Source organism: Lactuca sativa, chromosome 8 (assembly GCF_002870075.4).
Source record: "Lactuca sativa cultivar Salinas chromosome 8, Lsat_Salinas_v11, whole genome shotgun sequence".
Taxonomy (NCBI): domain Eukaryota; kingdom Viridiplantae; phylum Streptophyta; class Magnoliopsida; order Asterales; family Asteraceae; genus Lactuca; species Lactuca sativa.
Genome location: NC_056630.2, coordinates 38,915,010 through 38,932,242, shown reverse-complemented (window position 1 = coordinate 38,932,242; position 17,233 = coordinate 38,915,010). Strand labels below are relative to the sequence as shown.

Here is a 17,233-nt window from a genome sequence, read left to right as displayed (position 1 = left end):
GTTTTTATAATTAAATGGAATAGAAATAAATAGGAAACTAAATGATAACTATGAATACTGAATGTCCGGGCTACTGGAGTATCTTTATACAAACTTCATAATTATAGCAATGTACTTTGAAAGTACAATGCTATAATTAGGTTCACAGTAACAACAAAACAAACAAAACATAGTGGAATTGTTCAAGCTTTCTCAATGAACTATCATAGATAAAATAATGATAATTAATGATCTCCTTTTAAGTACAAACAAAGTTTAAACATATTGGATGAAAGAAATCATATCATATCTACATTCAAACAAAACATATAAGATCTACAATCAATTGTAGACACACGAACTCATATCATATCGTATCTAAAAACAATTGAACATAAAACTAAGGAAATGCCATGAACATATTCCAAAATAATTAAGATAGTCTAATGAAATTCAACCTTTGAGTGTTGAAACAAAGTATGTGAATAATGGTGCAATCCAGGTGTATATCTTCACATTTACGAAACCCCCACTACAAAGGGAAATTGATTTACAAATTTAATTAAATGATTGAATGTTTTGATAAAAAAAACCATAATTTTGTTTTGACATAATTAATACCTTCTTTAGACATTGTCGACCCTATTCAAGGCCGACTCCATCACCAACCCAGAGAATCAAAGGTTTACATCTGATTTTGGATTTAAGAATTTTAAAATTGAAATGGCACATCTAGTTTTCAAAATAAAGAAACGAATGCAATTAACTTGTCAGAAAGAAGATCATGGGTACCGAAATCACACATAAAAATATTGGTTAGACCTGGACAAAAACAAATTGAAAATTCGTTTCTATCTAAAAATTTAAAGAAACAGAGAAGGTATTTAAAAGCTTAAGCTCTTGTTTCAATCATTTTATGAACCAATCTTTTCTAAACCGTTCTTGAATATTAAAGTTCCTAGAAATGTCACTCACTTGGTAAGATACCTGCTAACGAAACAAATCACTTCCTCAACAAAAGAAGAAGTTTGGAGATTCAGTTCCTCAACCAAATTTCACTACATTAGATATGGTCAGAGTGTCCTACAAACCTAAAGTTGAATTCTTTGACCAATGATCTTCATCATATTCAATAAAAAGTCAAAACATTAAATTGGAACTCACCTTGGCATTATATCGAGCACTTGGTGGATAGAATTTGCAAGCCATATTTATTAGACTAATTCTTCAGCAGGATAAATCCTTTAACTAAATCATTCTTCAGGCCTTAAACCGAATCAGTATATCACTAAGTACACATAGCATTTTCATGAAGATTAAAGAGAAAAAAGATGCAGCGAACGTATAACCAAAAGCTTACAGATACATTACAACACATGCCAAAATAGGTTTCTTCTTATCCTTCCCACTTCATCTAAAATCTCATGAAACTCAAAAGTCAAATTGACAATTTGTTCCTAGAACCATCCATATCCAATCGAATATTATATCATAATATAATGAAAAATATACTTCCAAAACCATAAATCCGACAATTTTACAAATCACGTTAAAAAAAAAATTGTAAACACGATGGTAAAATACAACATATGTTTGAGAACAAAGAAAAAAGATGATGATACCGGCAGATTCTTAGAAAACCCATAAACCCTAGTCGACGATTCTGCTATGATGCCAAAACATCTCATTATAATCCCTTGATACTGATGTGTAAAAAACAACACAGACATTAAAAAAAACACAAGAAGATTCAAATAATAAACAAACAATTTGAAAGTAGTCTTTTAATAAAGTTACCGAACAACTCTTTTCTGTGATTGAGTGGACGATTTTCGTCTGTGATCGAGTGGATGATTTTTGTGCGCGATGATTGAAAACGTTGGAAACACGATGTACTAAAGAAACGATCGATATAATATGTTTGAAATATATATTGACCGGAATACGATCAAATTGACTGCAATTGATACCATTGATAGCATACCTTATATATATATATATATATATATATATATATATATATATATATATATATATATATATATATATATATATATATATATATATATATATATATATATATATATATATATATATATATATATATATATATATATATATATATATATATATATATATATGAGATCGGATACCATAATAAGATGCTATGAAACGGGAATGTAATGAATTTTGGAGTTAATACGTACAAATGTTATGACTGAGTAATTTGAAAGGAAACAGGTCGTTGTATATTTTGATATGTAGGTGAAACAAGGGGTATAATAGGTAATTAACTTTGAAAAAATTTAGCTCTTTTCAATGGACACGTGGACTTTAGGTTTTGTTTATTATATATATATATATATATATATATATATATATATATATATATATATATATATATATATATATATATATATATATATATATATATATATATATATTCTTATATAAGTTATAGTTAAATGTTTATCATTACGTTACTTCATAGAAAATCTATTTAAAAGCATCATTATAATCCCATGTGTAAGATCCATGACCTCACGTCTCTTTTTTTTTTTATCAAAAAATGTTATACGTCATCAAAAAAAGCCCACAAGTTTAAAGACATCGCATCATTAATAGCAACAAATTTCTACTTAATCGCTAGTTCTAACAATGGTTTAAAAAAGCAATTAAAAAATGACAACCATTGATCAAGAATTATGTTTTTTTGCCTGTCATCCAATTAAAAGCTCTATTGGAAAAAATGCAGCAGTTATGCATCTTGCCCACCATTCAAATTAGAGCTCTATTAGACATAATCCATAGGAATCCAAAAACCAAAGACATCCTAATAGTAAGAATAGTGCAAAGAAACAGTGTAATCAGCTTCCACATCTCATTTAAGAATATATTTATTGAACCTAGAACCTAGAATATAAATGTACATGCTGCAAGCGATGCAAGCGATACATGTCATAATAAGAGATGACTCACAACTACATGTACATAAATTTCAAACACAAGAAAAGATTAAGGACCTAAATTGCATAGACTTTTCAATACCAAACTTGAAACTCCTTGCATGTCCAAGTCAAGGTTTACCGGATATATGTTCTTACTTACTGTTTTAGGAGTTATGTCCTTAGGGGTTGCTCATGGGATTACAATTACCCTCCGAAGGAGAAGTTTGTCTTCGCATTGCATGTCAGAAGGGGCATCATTCTGAGCTTGCATTGTTACTACAACAAGACACAAATTTAACAAACAAAATAATGGAAATATAAAATCTTAACTTCTTTGGTTGTAACGAATTTGAAGATTAGTTACACTTATTCTATAAAATTTACTTCATGAAGAACTACAAATATGAAAAGCTGTAAGCATATGTAGCTTAGATTCCATCAATATGGGTTTAAAATACTAAGCAAAAGAAGAAATTTAGAAAATTTGTTGTTACTTACAGCAAGTCACAAAAGAAAAAAAGAAATTGATTTTGTTTAAGGCAACTCACAAAAAAAAACTTCATTTCTATTTACTGTAGGTCACAATATGATTAAATGGATATATTTTTTATTATTATATTTTTGTTAACCGGACGAACCTTGAATTTCGGGATTTTGGCCATCATTTCTTCTTCGAGCTCTTCTGAACTCTTGAGTTACTGCACAGACAAATAATAGGACAAAAGAGTCATTTTATAGAAATCATAGACATATAAATCTCTATACTAATAAAAGAGTAGCTCTTTTGTCATGTGTCACCATATTAGATATTTTAATTAATGTGTTGCCACTTGTCAATCTATTATTAGTTTTCCATTTTAAATTTATTAGACCTCCTCATTAATGTGATTTTATTTTAAATCTTAAATTTTAAATTTTAAATTATTGTTTTCATTAATTCACAAATAAAAAATATCTAATATATATTAAAAATTAATTTTATATATTTATTTGAATCAATGATTATAATTTCACATAACTAATAAAAAATATCTCTTAAATTAATAATTTATTTAAAATAACTTATTAATAATTTTTAGTTTTTACTATAAAAGTTTGATTAATTTTATAACTGTGGTTCCCACGGGTTATAAACTAGTAAGACATTAAATAAAAACAAACCATGGAAAATAGTAAAACTTGTTGTTTTATAGTCTTGGAACCTGCTGTTTTAAAAAATGGCCATGAAAAATAGTAACACTTGTTGTTTTATAGCCTTGTGGTAATGTAACTCTTGATCTCAAAAAAGCAACAGAGTTAGTTCTTGGTGAAAATGGTAGGTAGATTTGTATATATGAATAAATGAATAAACTTGCATCAGATTTGTGTTGAATATAGCTTGTTTGACCATTAAAGTAAAATATGAATGTTTATAAATAAAGGTTCTATCTTTGACTTTTTGTAAATTGTTTCTTTAGCAACAATTGTCTTGGCTGTAGCCATGAGTATGATCTTGATGTTCTGTAGAAAGCCAAATAAGATATATATCATTATCAAATTAAGTATTGGAAGTAGCATATGTTTATAGTAAGGTTCTTTGTTGATTCACCACGAGAGTAACACATACAACCAATCAAATTGCTAAACTAACTACTAACATATCAATTTAATAAGGGTAAAGTACATGAAAAAACAACGTACAATACTCCTTTTACCAAATCTAATAAGTGAAAATTACACCAGTTGAATCAATCATCAATTTTAAAGAGTAAACAAAATTTAAGGAAATAGAGATGTAGAGAGAGAAACAAAAGGCGGTGATAGAAGTAACTCATTTTTCGATAGAGGAGAAGAGCAAGAGAGGTATCTCTCGATTTTAGGTATCCAGAGATCTAGGTGGTGGCTGACGGTTAGATGAGTGGCAATGCTTCCATGGTGGTGGTAAAATATGGTTAACCTTTGTATGTACTGAAATGTAGATATAGAGTACGAAGACAATTGTAAGGAAGAGGGCCAAGGGGAAAAGGAACAAACATTATTTACCAGTGGTGAAGCGGTGGTGACGGCGAAGGTAGTTTTTGGAAGACTTTCAAAATGATCGAGGAAGTAGGGGTACCTAGTGGCAGAGAAGGCAACAACATCTAGGGTTTAAGATGATTTTTTTCGACAGAATGAGAGGGATAACAACGTGGTGATGAATTTTAGGGTTTTTTAGAGAGAGATGGCGATGGTGAGTAGTTGAAGGCAACACCATGTCGACGGAACTTAGAGAGGAGATGTCATATAGAGTGTATCTCCTGTTTACCGACTCAATCGGCTGAATAATGTGAGGAAATACCGATTCAATTTTGACTGATTCTTATTTTAAAAGAGTTTGTTCCGATAATATACTTAAGATATGATCCGCCTTTAGTTTTGACTTTTTGACTTTTTCTTAACCATATAAGGTTTGAAGGCATAAAATGGTTGTATATATTGCATTATAGATTGTACATTTAATTTGAAAGTTTGAACGATTGAAATTTATTATTATTATATTATATGTTTGTTGTACATTATGCTTAGACACTTGAACGTCTTAAAATATATTATTATTATATTCAATCTATTTATAGAAATAGTGAGATTTCTTTTATAAGGTAGTATATATATATATATATATATATATATATATATATATATATATATATATATATATATATATATATATATATATATATAATAGTTTTTGACAAAAAAATTTAACATCAGGTAACTGATAAATTAAATATTTTTTATTGATGTATTTTATATTCATAGTTAATATTTTTATGCGTCTTGGGGTATATATTAAAATACCATACATAAATCAACATGTTAAAAAACACATCGAATTAAAATAAAAAGCAATGAATCTGAAGGCAATATTTCCTTTTTATTCATGTAACATTTGTAGCATTTTATGATACTTTTTGAGTTACAAAGTTAATATTTTAAAATTGAAAATTAAATGAAAACAAATTAATTAATCAAAAAATAATAAAACACTGAGTGGTAAATACAATTAAGATGGTAAAAATGAAACATTACTGAATAATCGGGGCATAAAAATATTTAGGTGTTGTTTGTTTTTTTTAAGACAAAATGTTTGTAGTCTGCAGACCATATCTGCAAACATCTGTAATAGAAGAAATGGACCAAACGTCTGCAGTCTGAAATAAGAAGACTGTTTGTTATTAACATCTGCAGACTGTTAGAATAAACTAAAATCTAATTAAACTAGTTTTATTAAGAAACATAAAATAATTTTTCAATAATTTATGACTTTATTATAGATAATTAACAAATGTAGATCAATTTTTTTTATATATTATTATATAAAAAGCGAAAAATAAACTGGTATGAATTAATGTATATATTTGATAAAAACCAACAAACTTTGGTTGCAAAGTTATACCAAAACATTGTAATTAGGGATAAAAAAAATTTAACATATAAAATGGTTGAAATTAAGCTTTGGTTTTAAATGAAAATTTTTAAAATTTTCATTTTACCTTTTCTTAAATTAGTTAAAAAATGGCCACAAATATTTTTCTTCAAAAATAAATGATAATGCATTAAATAATGTTTTATAAAATTTGTCACAAAAAATATAGGACAATATTATGATTTTTTTTCATATCTATATAAATAGCTCCAACAACCATTATTGTAATTAAATCTTTATTTATTAATTTGTCTCAAAGGTTATGATTGTGTCGTCAAACTTTTTTGTCACTTGTCATCTTCTCCTTCATTTTAACACATGTTATTTTCAAGAATTTTTAAAATTGTTATTTTCCACTTGTCCTTTTTTGGGGATTTCAATTTTCTTAAAACAAATTTCCAAAAATTTTTAATGGGTTATATATATATATATATATATATATATATATATATATATATATATATATATATATATATATATATATGGTTATCATTCTATTAATTTGATAATAAATTATTATAAATACTCTGAACGATTTAATTTCTTTCATAAATACTCCAAAAGATTACCTTTTGGTATGAATTTTTTTTTTATAAAATATTTAATGTTTATATATATTCATATTAAATTTTTATTTTTAATAAACTCGTGTAATACACGGGTCTCACACCTAGTTATTTATCATATATAAAGTTGTAATAAATCTAAGTTTAAAAAAAAACAAAGGTATATATCTTTTTAGGCTAGAAGATGTCTGAAGATTCTAATCCACGTCTGCGTCAAGAAGAGGACGAACATACATTTTTAGGTCTGCAGTCTTCAAAAAAAAAATAAACAGTTAGTGAAGCGTAATGCCTGTGCGTGGTCTGCGCGGCGCAGACAAAAGATGCCAAAAAGATCTACAGACAAAAAACAAACACCTTAGTAAAATAAAAATATTTAATGATATTGACCCAAAAAACTGCCGTATTAAACACTTTAAATATTTGATTTCTAAAAAAACCTCTCTAATTGGAGATGCTTTAACATATTACCTGCTATCTATATCCATTTGATCTCTATTTATAGTTTTCCTAAAGCCATAAAAGTTTTTTTTACACAAAGTTTGACATATCATTATACTATTAAATGGGTAATTTATAAAAAAAAAATTAAATATAAAGGTTAAAATATTTGAGAACTTTGAATTTTGAAAAAAATAAAAAAAATATTGAATTATTATAATTGAAATGTTTTTTATATTTTAGATTTAAACAAATAATTTAAATCAATAAACAAAAGAAACTAATAAGATTTAATTTGAAAATTTTGAAATTAAAAAGATAAATTCATTAATGAATTTGATATCTATTTATTACTACATTTATTGCAATTATTATATTAAAGTATTATGTGAAATTAAATAAAATAGAAAAAAAAATCATAAAATGACATGTGAAAAAAAATTAATTCAAAATAAACATAAAATAACATTTGGCAATTGAATGAGAGTGTGACATGTGGCAAAAAAAACATTCATTTATGAAAGTAGATTAGGTTGATATGGCCTACAAAGCACTAACATATACTTGTGGAACATCTTCTTTAGTCCTTATTCGGATAAATACAAAATGTTTACATTTAATTTACACAACTTAGACCGAAGACCGATATGAGGTAATTCTTTTTCAATTTTTGATACTTAATCATCTTAGACCCGTTTAAAGTCATTCTTTTTTCAACTTTTAATTCTCATTTTAAAATCTTTATATGAGTTCTGCTTGCTATGTAGATTAAACAAAGGTCTAAGACAATGGTTACTTGTTAGCTCATGGTTAATCTATTGAAAATAAGTGCATTTCATTTCATTTTAGGTTCTTGAAAAAAAAATAGAAATCAGGGCAAAAACAAGAAAACAAAAATCAAAATTATCAATGCATGATCATATATCTAATCATTTGATAGTTGATAATTTTGATACTTAATCATATTGTCGTATGCTTGAAGTGCATTTCACAATATATAATTGTGCACTTCAAGAAAAATTTAATGGATTCTTAGAACTCTTCAAGTCAAGCATACAACAATATGCATATTGCGTAAAATTGTTCATAATAAAAAATTCCTTGCAAATTCTCAACAAATACGGAAATATCCTAGCTACTTATAGTCTTTTCTAATCCAAGAGTTAGGACATCATCACATGAGTATAAGTCCAAGTCATTTGTAAAAATGGACATCAAACAATAATACCATCCGATGCAGTTGTATGAGGCTACAATTCACCCATTAGGATCACACTAAATTAATATAAGTGCCCTTAATATAATGACTAGAAATGAATAAGTGAAAACAACAATTAAACTCTATTATAAAGTTTGAAGCAACTGTCAACTATTGTAAATGAATTCATGAAGTGTTTTTCGTTCATCGAATGTGTTGAAAACATAAAAATTAGGACCACATTTGTGGACAAATACAATGATAGCAACAACGAAATCAACAGACACTGACCTTCGATCCATGTGCGTTTCCTCTGATTGTGTTGGTTCATCCATGTCCCACTTCGATTGTGGGGATTGTCTTCAACCAATCTTCGATGGTGTGGAGTAATTAGGGTAAAACATGGTAAATAGCAGTAAATGACAAGACGATGACACATTTATTTGGCAAAGAAGGTAAATAACAGTTGGTGTGACAACAACCGGTTATGTGGCATACGGTTATCTGGAGAATCTTGATTGGTTAATTTTGCAACAACATTGTAAACATAATTGCTTAATTGAGAAAAAAAAATATCAAAAATAAAATTTTAGTAAATTTAGTGTCTTTTATACAATTTGTCATATAACAAAAATAATATAAAATTATAAAATATTTATGTAATTAATAATATAAATAATAATGTGAACAATAAAATATTTATATAAATCAAAAGTTGAATTCTCTTTGAATGGTTTCGAATGAAATTGGTAATTCTCTCGAGATTGTTAAAAAACAATCCTTCACAAAATGGAATTATTCATTTATGAAATTTTCGCCTTTATCCTTCTAACCAAACATTACACGAATGAATTTTTGTATAATTCTGCTAGATCTGTACATAAAAATTTGTATTTCATATCTATTTTTTCCAAAAAGTTAGCAATATTTGATTTGATTTTAAAAAGAAATAGAAAGCCTATAATCATTTTAATAGTTAATTCATCAATTTATTACGCTAAAGGTCTGTACATGTTTCACTTTTGCACTTACCTAAATGAGAATTGATGGACTTATAAACATGGGCCTGGCCTTGTACGAAACCCTCACCCTTGCAAATTTGCACTTACATAAACAAGAAATGGGCTTAAGTTCATAATCAAAAAGTAAACATGGACCATTTGATTCATTAATTAAATTTCCAAAAATGCTTTAAAATCATTTGAAAGCCGGAATTGTTATAAAACAAAAAACTCATGCAACAACAATATTTTGAACATTTTAGTTAACTATTCGAGATTGCCTTAAGGTTTTTTTTTTTTTTTGTTAAAACAATATCGGGTATACACAAAAATAACCATTTAATTATTGAGCTTTTAAGTCAACAACTAAACTTTTGGCAAGTTACCAAAGTAACTATCATGTCTAAAATATTGCTTTTTTAGATTATCCTAATTCGTTTTGAAATGTCATCTATGTGCGATGTGACATAAAGACTTTTGAGATATGATATTTCAAAGATTTTGTACATTTCAGATACAATTTATCCATTTCAAAATAACTTTACATGAAATGTCATACTTTATAATCTAAAATTATGGACTACAAACAATTGTTAGAAAGTACATTGCAACATACACGTTTCCACCTATGTAAAACATCTAGATCTTTATTAACAGTTATTTTTGTTTTCACAAGTAAAATAAAACAATCGGATGTTTCGAGGCCCAACTTCCAGTCTGTTAGTATTTGTATATATATTACTCGTTTATAACCCGTAGGCCCCATGATGTTTCGAGGCCCAACTTCCAGTCTGTTAGTATTCGTATATGTATTACTCGTTTACAAAATTAATTAATTTTTTATATAAAAAAACTCAAAATTATTAATCAGTTATTTTAAATAAATTATTAATTAAAAGATTTTTTTAGTTATATAAAATTATAATCATTGATTTCAATAAATATGTAAAATTATATCATTTTATAATTTTTATTAATTTTTATTTTAATGTTATTATTTTAATGTAATTAAAGTGAAAATTTTAAAATTTAAAATTTGAAATGAAAAATCAATAGTTTGACAAATGACATGCATTAATTAGCAGACATAATATGGTGACACATGACAAAAGAATAATAAAATATGTATTAATTATGAGACCTAATAAGATGACGCATGGCGAAAAGAAAATAAAACTATTCTTTTATTAGAATAAAAAGATACCGACTACAAAATATAAATAAACATGATTACGAGCTGCTTGGTAATGCGCATCATTATCTTTGGAAGCAACCTATTCTAATATTACCCACAACATACTTGATATTTTGGTAAATTTAGTTTTAGCAATATTTACGTGAATTTTCAAATGCTTATGTATATCGATTAGTTTAGTTGGTAAGAGTCATAATCTATTCTAATAAATTTCTTTCTCATGAGGTTGATACATTTTATTTTCTAGTATTTTTTAAATAAATAATATTGACATTTCAATATATGTTTTTTTTTCTTTAATTTTTACATAATACTAGTATTTATATATATAAAGTACTAAATAAAATGAATATGATAATAAATGACAAAAAGTTGTCTATTAACATGTTTAATAAATTATAATTTTCATTTAATTTTAATTTTTTTTAGATAGATGATACCCTACTTTGGTTAATAAATTATAATTTAGATTCTTAATTGTTATTTTTTGAAACATGTTTAAATAAAAATTAGTTAGAAGTATACGTTAAATGTTCGATTATCTATTATTTATCTGGTTTTTTATTACTGGTATAAAAAATATCATTAAAATGAATTTTTAGGGGTTATTTATTTAAGTTTTTAGTTGACAAATAGATATTTTGTTGTAATTTTTTAATACTTGTTTTCTTTGGACATGCTTTTATTTTTTAAAATTTCAGGGTAAATCAAAATGTTTATATAGGAATATCATGCCAAATTGAGCTTTTTAAAAATTTGTCATTTTCAAACAAAAGAAGTTCTAAAATAAAAGCCCTTCATAATAGATATTATAAAATAATCATTTTTTTTAATAAATGTCACAAACAACCGTAAAATTTTTAATTCTGTAAAACTAAAAAGTTAAAACTCTATAGATTTTCGACCGTAAAATTTTTAATTCTGTAAAACTAAAAAGTTAAAACTCTATAGATTTTCGAGCTTAACATATCTATCCTAATAATTTTTTTTGTCATATGTTACATTCTCAGTCATTTTGTCACATGTTATTTTGTGGTTATTTTAAATGAATTAACATGACATTTTATATATTAATCAACCCGTGTAATACACGGGTCTCACACCTAATCACTATGAAATACACATACATTATATCCCTTCTGAAGCGTAATTTCTTTCAGAAAATATTAACTATATATATATATATATATATATATATATATATGGAAAACGTAGGTTACAAAATTCTATGTACTAAGCGGAAAACATTCAAACAATTCAAATTATTAGGGCACATACAACCTATTAAGGATCTATGTCTTTCACGTATAGGCAGCATACTATGAACTATCATCTTATAAAACTTTTCTAGTAGAAATCAAATTCAATAGGTTAAGAAACATACCTTGAAGATTGTTATTGCAAACAACCTTGAATCCTTCTTTAAATCGTTTGGCAGCTAGCACTATAATCGTCATGCCTTTAAAGGTTCACACCCAAGACTAGCAACTAAGGATTATGGAGAGTAAGAAGAAGAATTTCGGCCAAATCTATATTGAATAATAGGTGTCGAAATTCATAGCCCTAGGGTGCTATTTATAGTGCAGTCAGGAAATCCTAGATAAGCCCAAACCCAACATAATAATATTATATTGAACAGGGTGATTATCCAGCTTCCTAATGATCCACATAGATAATTCTAGAAACCTAAAGGCCCTTTAAAATCGTCCATGCCTTATGGATGGTTCTAGAATGCTTCTTGCTCAACTATTGAACAATTGCACTTTAGTCTCTACACTTTCAATTAACTCTTTTAATCACCAAATTAGTTCCAATTAATTTTTGATTAAATAGTAATTACATATTACTATTTCTAATTAATATTTTATTTCCATAATATATTAACGAATCATTTATTCCAATTTATTAATCAAATAATAAATCATTCTCTTTCTCCAAAATAATCATGTACAATTGCTAGGTTTGAGGGCAACCCCAAAAGACTGTACTACCAGACTTTACTACCATCAATTCAAGTTTATACCAATTATAATTATGGGATTAGACACCTAATCCAACAGTCTACCACTTGGATAAGTCTAGTAACTATAACTCTAGTATAACTTCAAAATTGATTTGCAAATTGTAGCTACCAAAAGTTGTTGTCAAACTTTGACCTAGGCAGTCACGTGTCCTAAGATAAGTGATCATATAATCGTCCGTTCTGCAAGATATCATGCGGACATGAGACATGGAACAAAATCAATCTCATTGTCCAATACTTTGTTTCCCGATTTCTGATTTTTAATGATAAAAACTACTAATCGAACACATCAATTTAGTCATGGTCGGGCCCGACACTATAAGTCAACACCAAATCACCGAGGGACCCAAGTATATGAATTTTACCGTTAGGGAAAAAGGAACACTTAAACATTTCCTTATATGTTTGTACTATTTACTCATCAAATCATGCACAACAATATGTTTTATAACATTAAGTTACTGATACCTTTACATATTATTAATGCACAATTGATTTGTGAACCACAACTCATATATCTCCGTTTTAAGATTATAAGATATTATCGTATAAAAATTACTCGTGATAAATTCCGTGAAGTAATTCTTTGAGCGTGGGTTAATCTAATACTCAAATTCTCCATTTCAAAGTACTCATGAATATTGTAGAAAAACTATTGTTATGTCTAAAACTCTTTAGAAAATCTACAATCCAATTCATGACAGTCTTAATTCACTACTTACTTCAACTGTACGATCGAATGTGGATGTTTGAGTAATCAAATTATGCGGGAAGTAAAACATGCAAAATGAAACATAATAATAAACAATTGAAAAAAGATAGTAAACAATACTCATAAGTAATTCTCTATTATTTAATCATCAAAAAGTCAATTACATTTACTTTGTCATAAGTTTTTAAATAACTTTCTAACTACTAAAGCTAATACCATCTTCCAGACCAATGCTCCTAGCATGTTGAACGTGCTTAATCCTACTCAGACCCTTGGCGAGGGAGTCTGTAGGATTCTCTTCTGATGAAACCCTCTTCACGACGAGGTGACCTTCTTCTATTATATGTCTGATGAAATGGTATTTTATGTTGATATGTCTTGATTTGCTATGATTTCTTGGTTCTTTTGTTAAGGAAACCGCCCCTTCATTATCACATAAAATACCCATTGGCTCCTTGATGGCTGGTACAACTCCAAGGTCTCTGATGAAGTTCTTTAGCCAAATTGCCTCCTTTGATGCTTCGCTCGCTGTTATGTACTATTATTCACATGTAGAATCATCCAATATCTCTTGCTTGGAACTTTTCCAAGTAACTACTCCTCCACTCAGGGTAAACACCCGACCAGATTAAGAACATAATTTGTCCTTATCTGTTTGAAAGTTGGCGTCACTATACCCAGGTACTCTCAACGTATCACTACCACCAAGCACAAGGACCCAATCCTTAGTTCTTCGTAGATACTTGAGAATATTCTTAACTGCTATCAAATGAGTTCTACCTGGATTTCCCTGATAACGGATGAACATGCTCAAAGCAAAAGCCACATCAGGGCGAGTACATGTCATAGCATACCTGATAGATCCAACTACAAAAGCATATGGAACTTTACTTATTATTGCTATCTCAACATCTATACTCGGACTCTGGGTCTTACTTAGTTTGGTATTGCTTTGTATAGGTAGTTCTTCTTTCTTGGAATTTTCCATACTAAAACGTTTTAGTACCTTTCCCAAGTATGTGATTTGACTAAGTCCAATTAAGTATTTTACTCTTGTCTCTCAAAATCCTTATCCTCATAATATATGCAATCTCTCCTAGATCCTTCATAGCGAAACATTTTCCAAGCCAAGACTTAACATCTTGCAAATTTAGAATGTCGTTTCCTATAAGAAGTATGTCATCACCATATAATACCAGGAAGGTAACTATACTCCCACTAGCTTTGACATATACACAAGACTCATCTTCACTTCTAGTGAATCCAAACTCCTTGACCTTCTCGTCAAAGCAACGATTCCATATGCGAGAAGCTTGTTTCAATCCATAGATTGATTTCTCAAGCTTACACACTCTATTCGAATACTTTGCATCTACAAAACCCTCTGGCTGACTCATGTAAACCTCCTCAGCCAACTTCCCATTAAGGAAAGCGGTTTTGACATCAATCTACCACATTTCATAGTCATGAAACGCAACTATGGCTAGTATTATCCTAATAGACTTTATCTTGGCCATTGGTGAGAAGGTCTCGTCATAGTCAACCCCCGGGGTTTGAGTAAAGGCTTTCGCAACCAGTCGATCTTTGAAAGTGTGTAAATTTCCATCCATTTCGGTCTTCTTCTTGAAGATCCATTTGCACCCAACTGTCTTACGACCCAATACATTGTCAACCAAGTTCCAAACTTGATTATCATACATGGACTTGATCTCGTTGTCCATTGCCTTTTTCCATTTGGCTGCCTCATGGCCTACCATTTTTTCATTGTAGTTAGAAGGTTCATCAAAATTTACCAGTGTACTATCAATGATAAACGTATCACCATCTGTAGTAATATGGAATCCATAGAACTCAAGGTGACATTCTAACTCTACTGGAACACCTAAGAGGTAATGATTTGTCAGTCGGTTCAACTGAAATCTCTTCCTCTGGTTGAACCCTAGCGTCTTCATAGGCTCCTTCATCGCTTGACACTTTAATTTCTCAAGATCAATGGTACTCCCACTTTCCTCTTTGCATATGAGCTCTCTCTCGCGAAAGACTCCCCTTCGTGCTACAAAGACCATGTTGTCACTAGGTCTGTAGAACAAATATCCAAAGGACTTCTGTGGATACCCGATGAAAATACATCTCTCACTATGAGGTTCAAGCTTGTCGTGAGTCTCTCGTCTAACGAAAGCTTCACAATCCCAAAGCTCGATATGTGCTAATGATGGAACCTTCCCCGTCTACTTTTCGTGGGGTGTTTTGGCAACCTTCTTTTTTGGGACAAGATTAAGAATGTGGGTGGCAGTATCTAAGGCATACCCTCATAATGATATTGGAAGAGAAGCTCAACTCATCATGGAACGAACAATATCCAATAAGGTTTGATTGCGCCTCTCAGTCACACCATTAAGTTGTGGTGTTATAGAAGTGTCAAATGTGAAACTATTCCACATTCCTTGAGGTATTCGTGGAACTCGATACTAAGATATTCCTTGAGGTATTCGTGGAACCCAATTGATTCTCGACTTCTTGTTTAAACTCTTTGAACTTTTCAAAGGTATCTGACTTGTGCTTGGTTAACTAGATATAACCATATGTTCTATAATCATCAGTAAAAGTCACATAGAATTGATTTGCATCCATTGTGATGGATCTGAAGGGCTTGCATACATCTGTGTGTATGAGATCCAACAATCCTTCACCTCTTTCACAAGATCTAGTGAAAGGTGATTTTGTCATCATAACAACTTGGCAATGAATTCAACACTATGTCAGTTGCCAACTATTCATCAAAATTCACATTAAGCTTGACAAGCCTATCCATGTATCGTTGCATTCTTTGAATGTGGCTGCTAATAGACTCTCCCTCTTTCATCTTTCTAGTTATGAGGGACTTTACTACCTTGTACTTCTCTTGACAAGCTCGCTTATGGTACTTTTCCATAAGGTCCTTGTTCATCTCGTACGACCAGTAATCCTCATAGTGTCTCTATAATTCAGGAGTCATTATGGCAACCATGATGCAAACAACTTTTGTTACATCATTGTAGTGTTTCTTAAATTTAGCAAGCTCTTCAGGAGTGGCCTTCTCCTCGTCTACATCTTCTAGTGGTTTCTCGAGGACATACTCCTTGTCCGCGAAACGAAGGGCCATTTTTATGTTGCGTATCCAATTGTTATAGTTAGTGCCATACAATTGCACCTTAGAGCAGATGTTCAACAAGGAGTGTTGGATTAGGTGTCTAAGCCCATAACTATAATTGGTATGTACTTTAATTGATAGTGGCATGGTCCTTTTGGGTTGCCTTCATACGTGCAACTGGACAGGATGATTAATAGAGGTAGAGGAAGGATTTATTAATTTGATTAATAAATTGAAATAAATGATTTATTAATATATTATGGAAATAATATATTAATTAGAAATCATATTGTTAATTAATATTTAATCAAAAATTAATTTGGAATTAATTTTGGGATTAAATGAATTAATTAATAGTACAGGGACTAAAAGTGAAATTGTTCAATAGTTGAGCAAAAAAGGGGTCCATAACCTTCCTAAGGAAGGTAGTGGACGTAATGATTATATATATATATATATATATATATATATATATATATATATATATATATACACACACACACACACTAGTTTATAACCCGTGGGAACCATGGTTATAATATTTAAATTTTTACAATAAAAAATTATAATTATTAATCAATTATTTTAAATAAATTAT

The 17,233-nt window shown here is 28.9% G+C and overlaps 1 long non-coding RNA gene across 1 annotated transcript; it reads right to left on the bottom strand.

Moving 5' to 3' along the window:
- Nucleotides 1–270: 270 nt before the first annotated feature.
- Nucleotides 271–1,951, bottom strand: LOC111914302 (uncharacterized). Its single transcript, XR_002857756.2, has 3 exons — nt 1,777–1,951; nt 601–1,682; nt 271–511 (listed from the first exon to the last, which is right to left on the bottom strand). It is a non-coding gene; the product is annotated as an uncharacterized LOC111914302 (long non-coding RNA).
- Nucleotides 1,952–17,233: the final 15,282 nt, after the last annotated feature.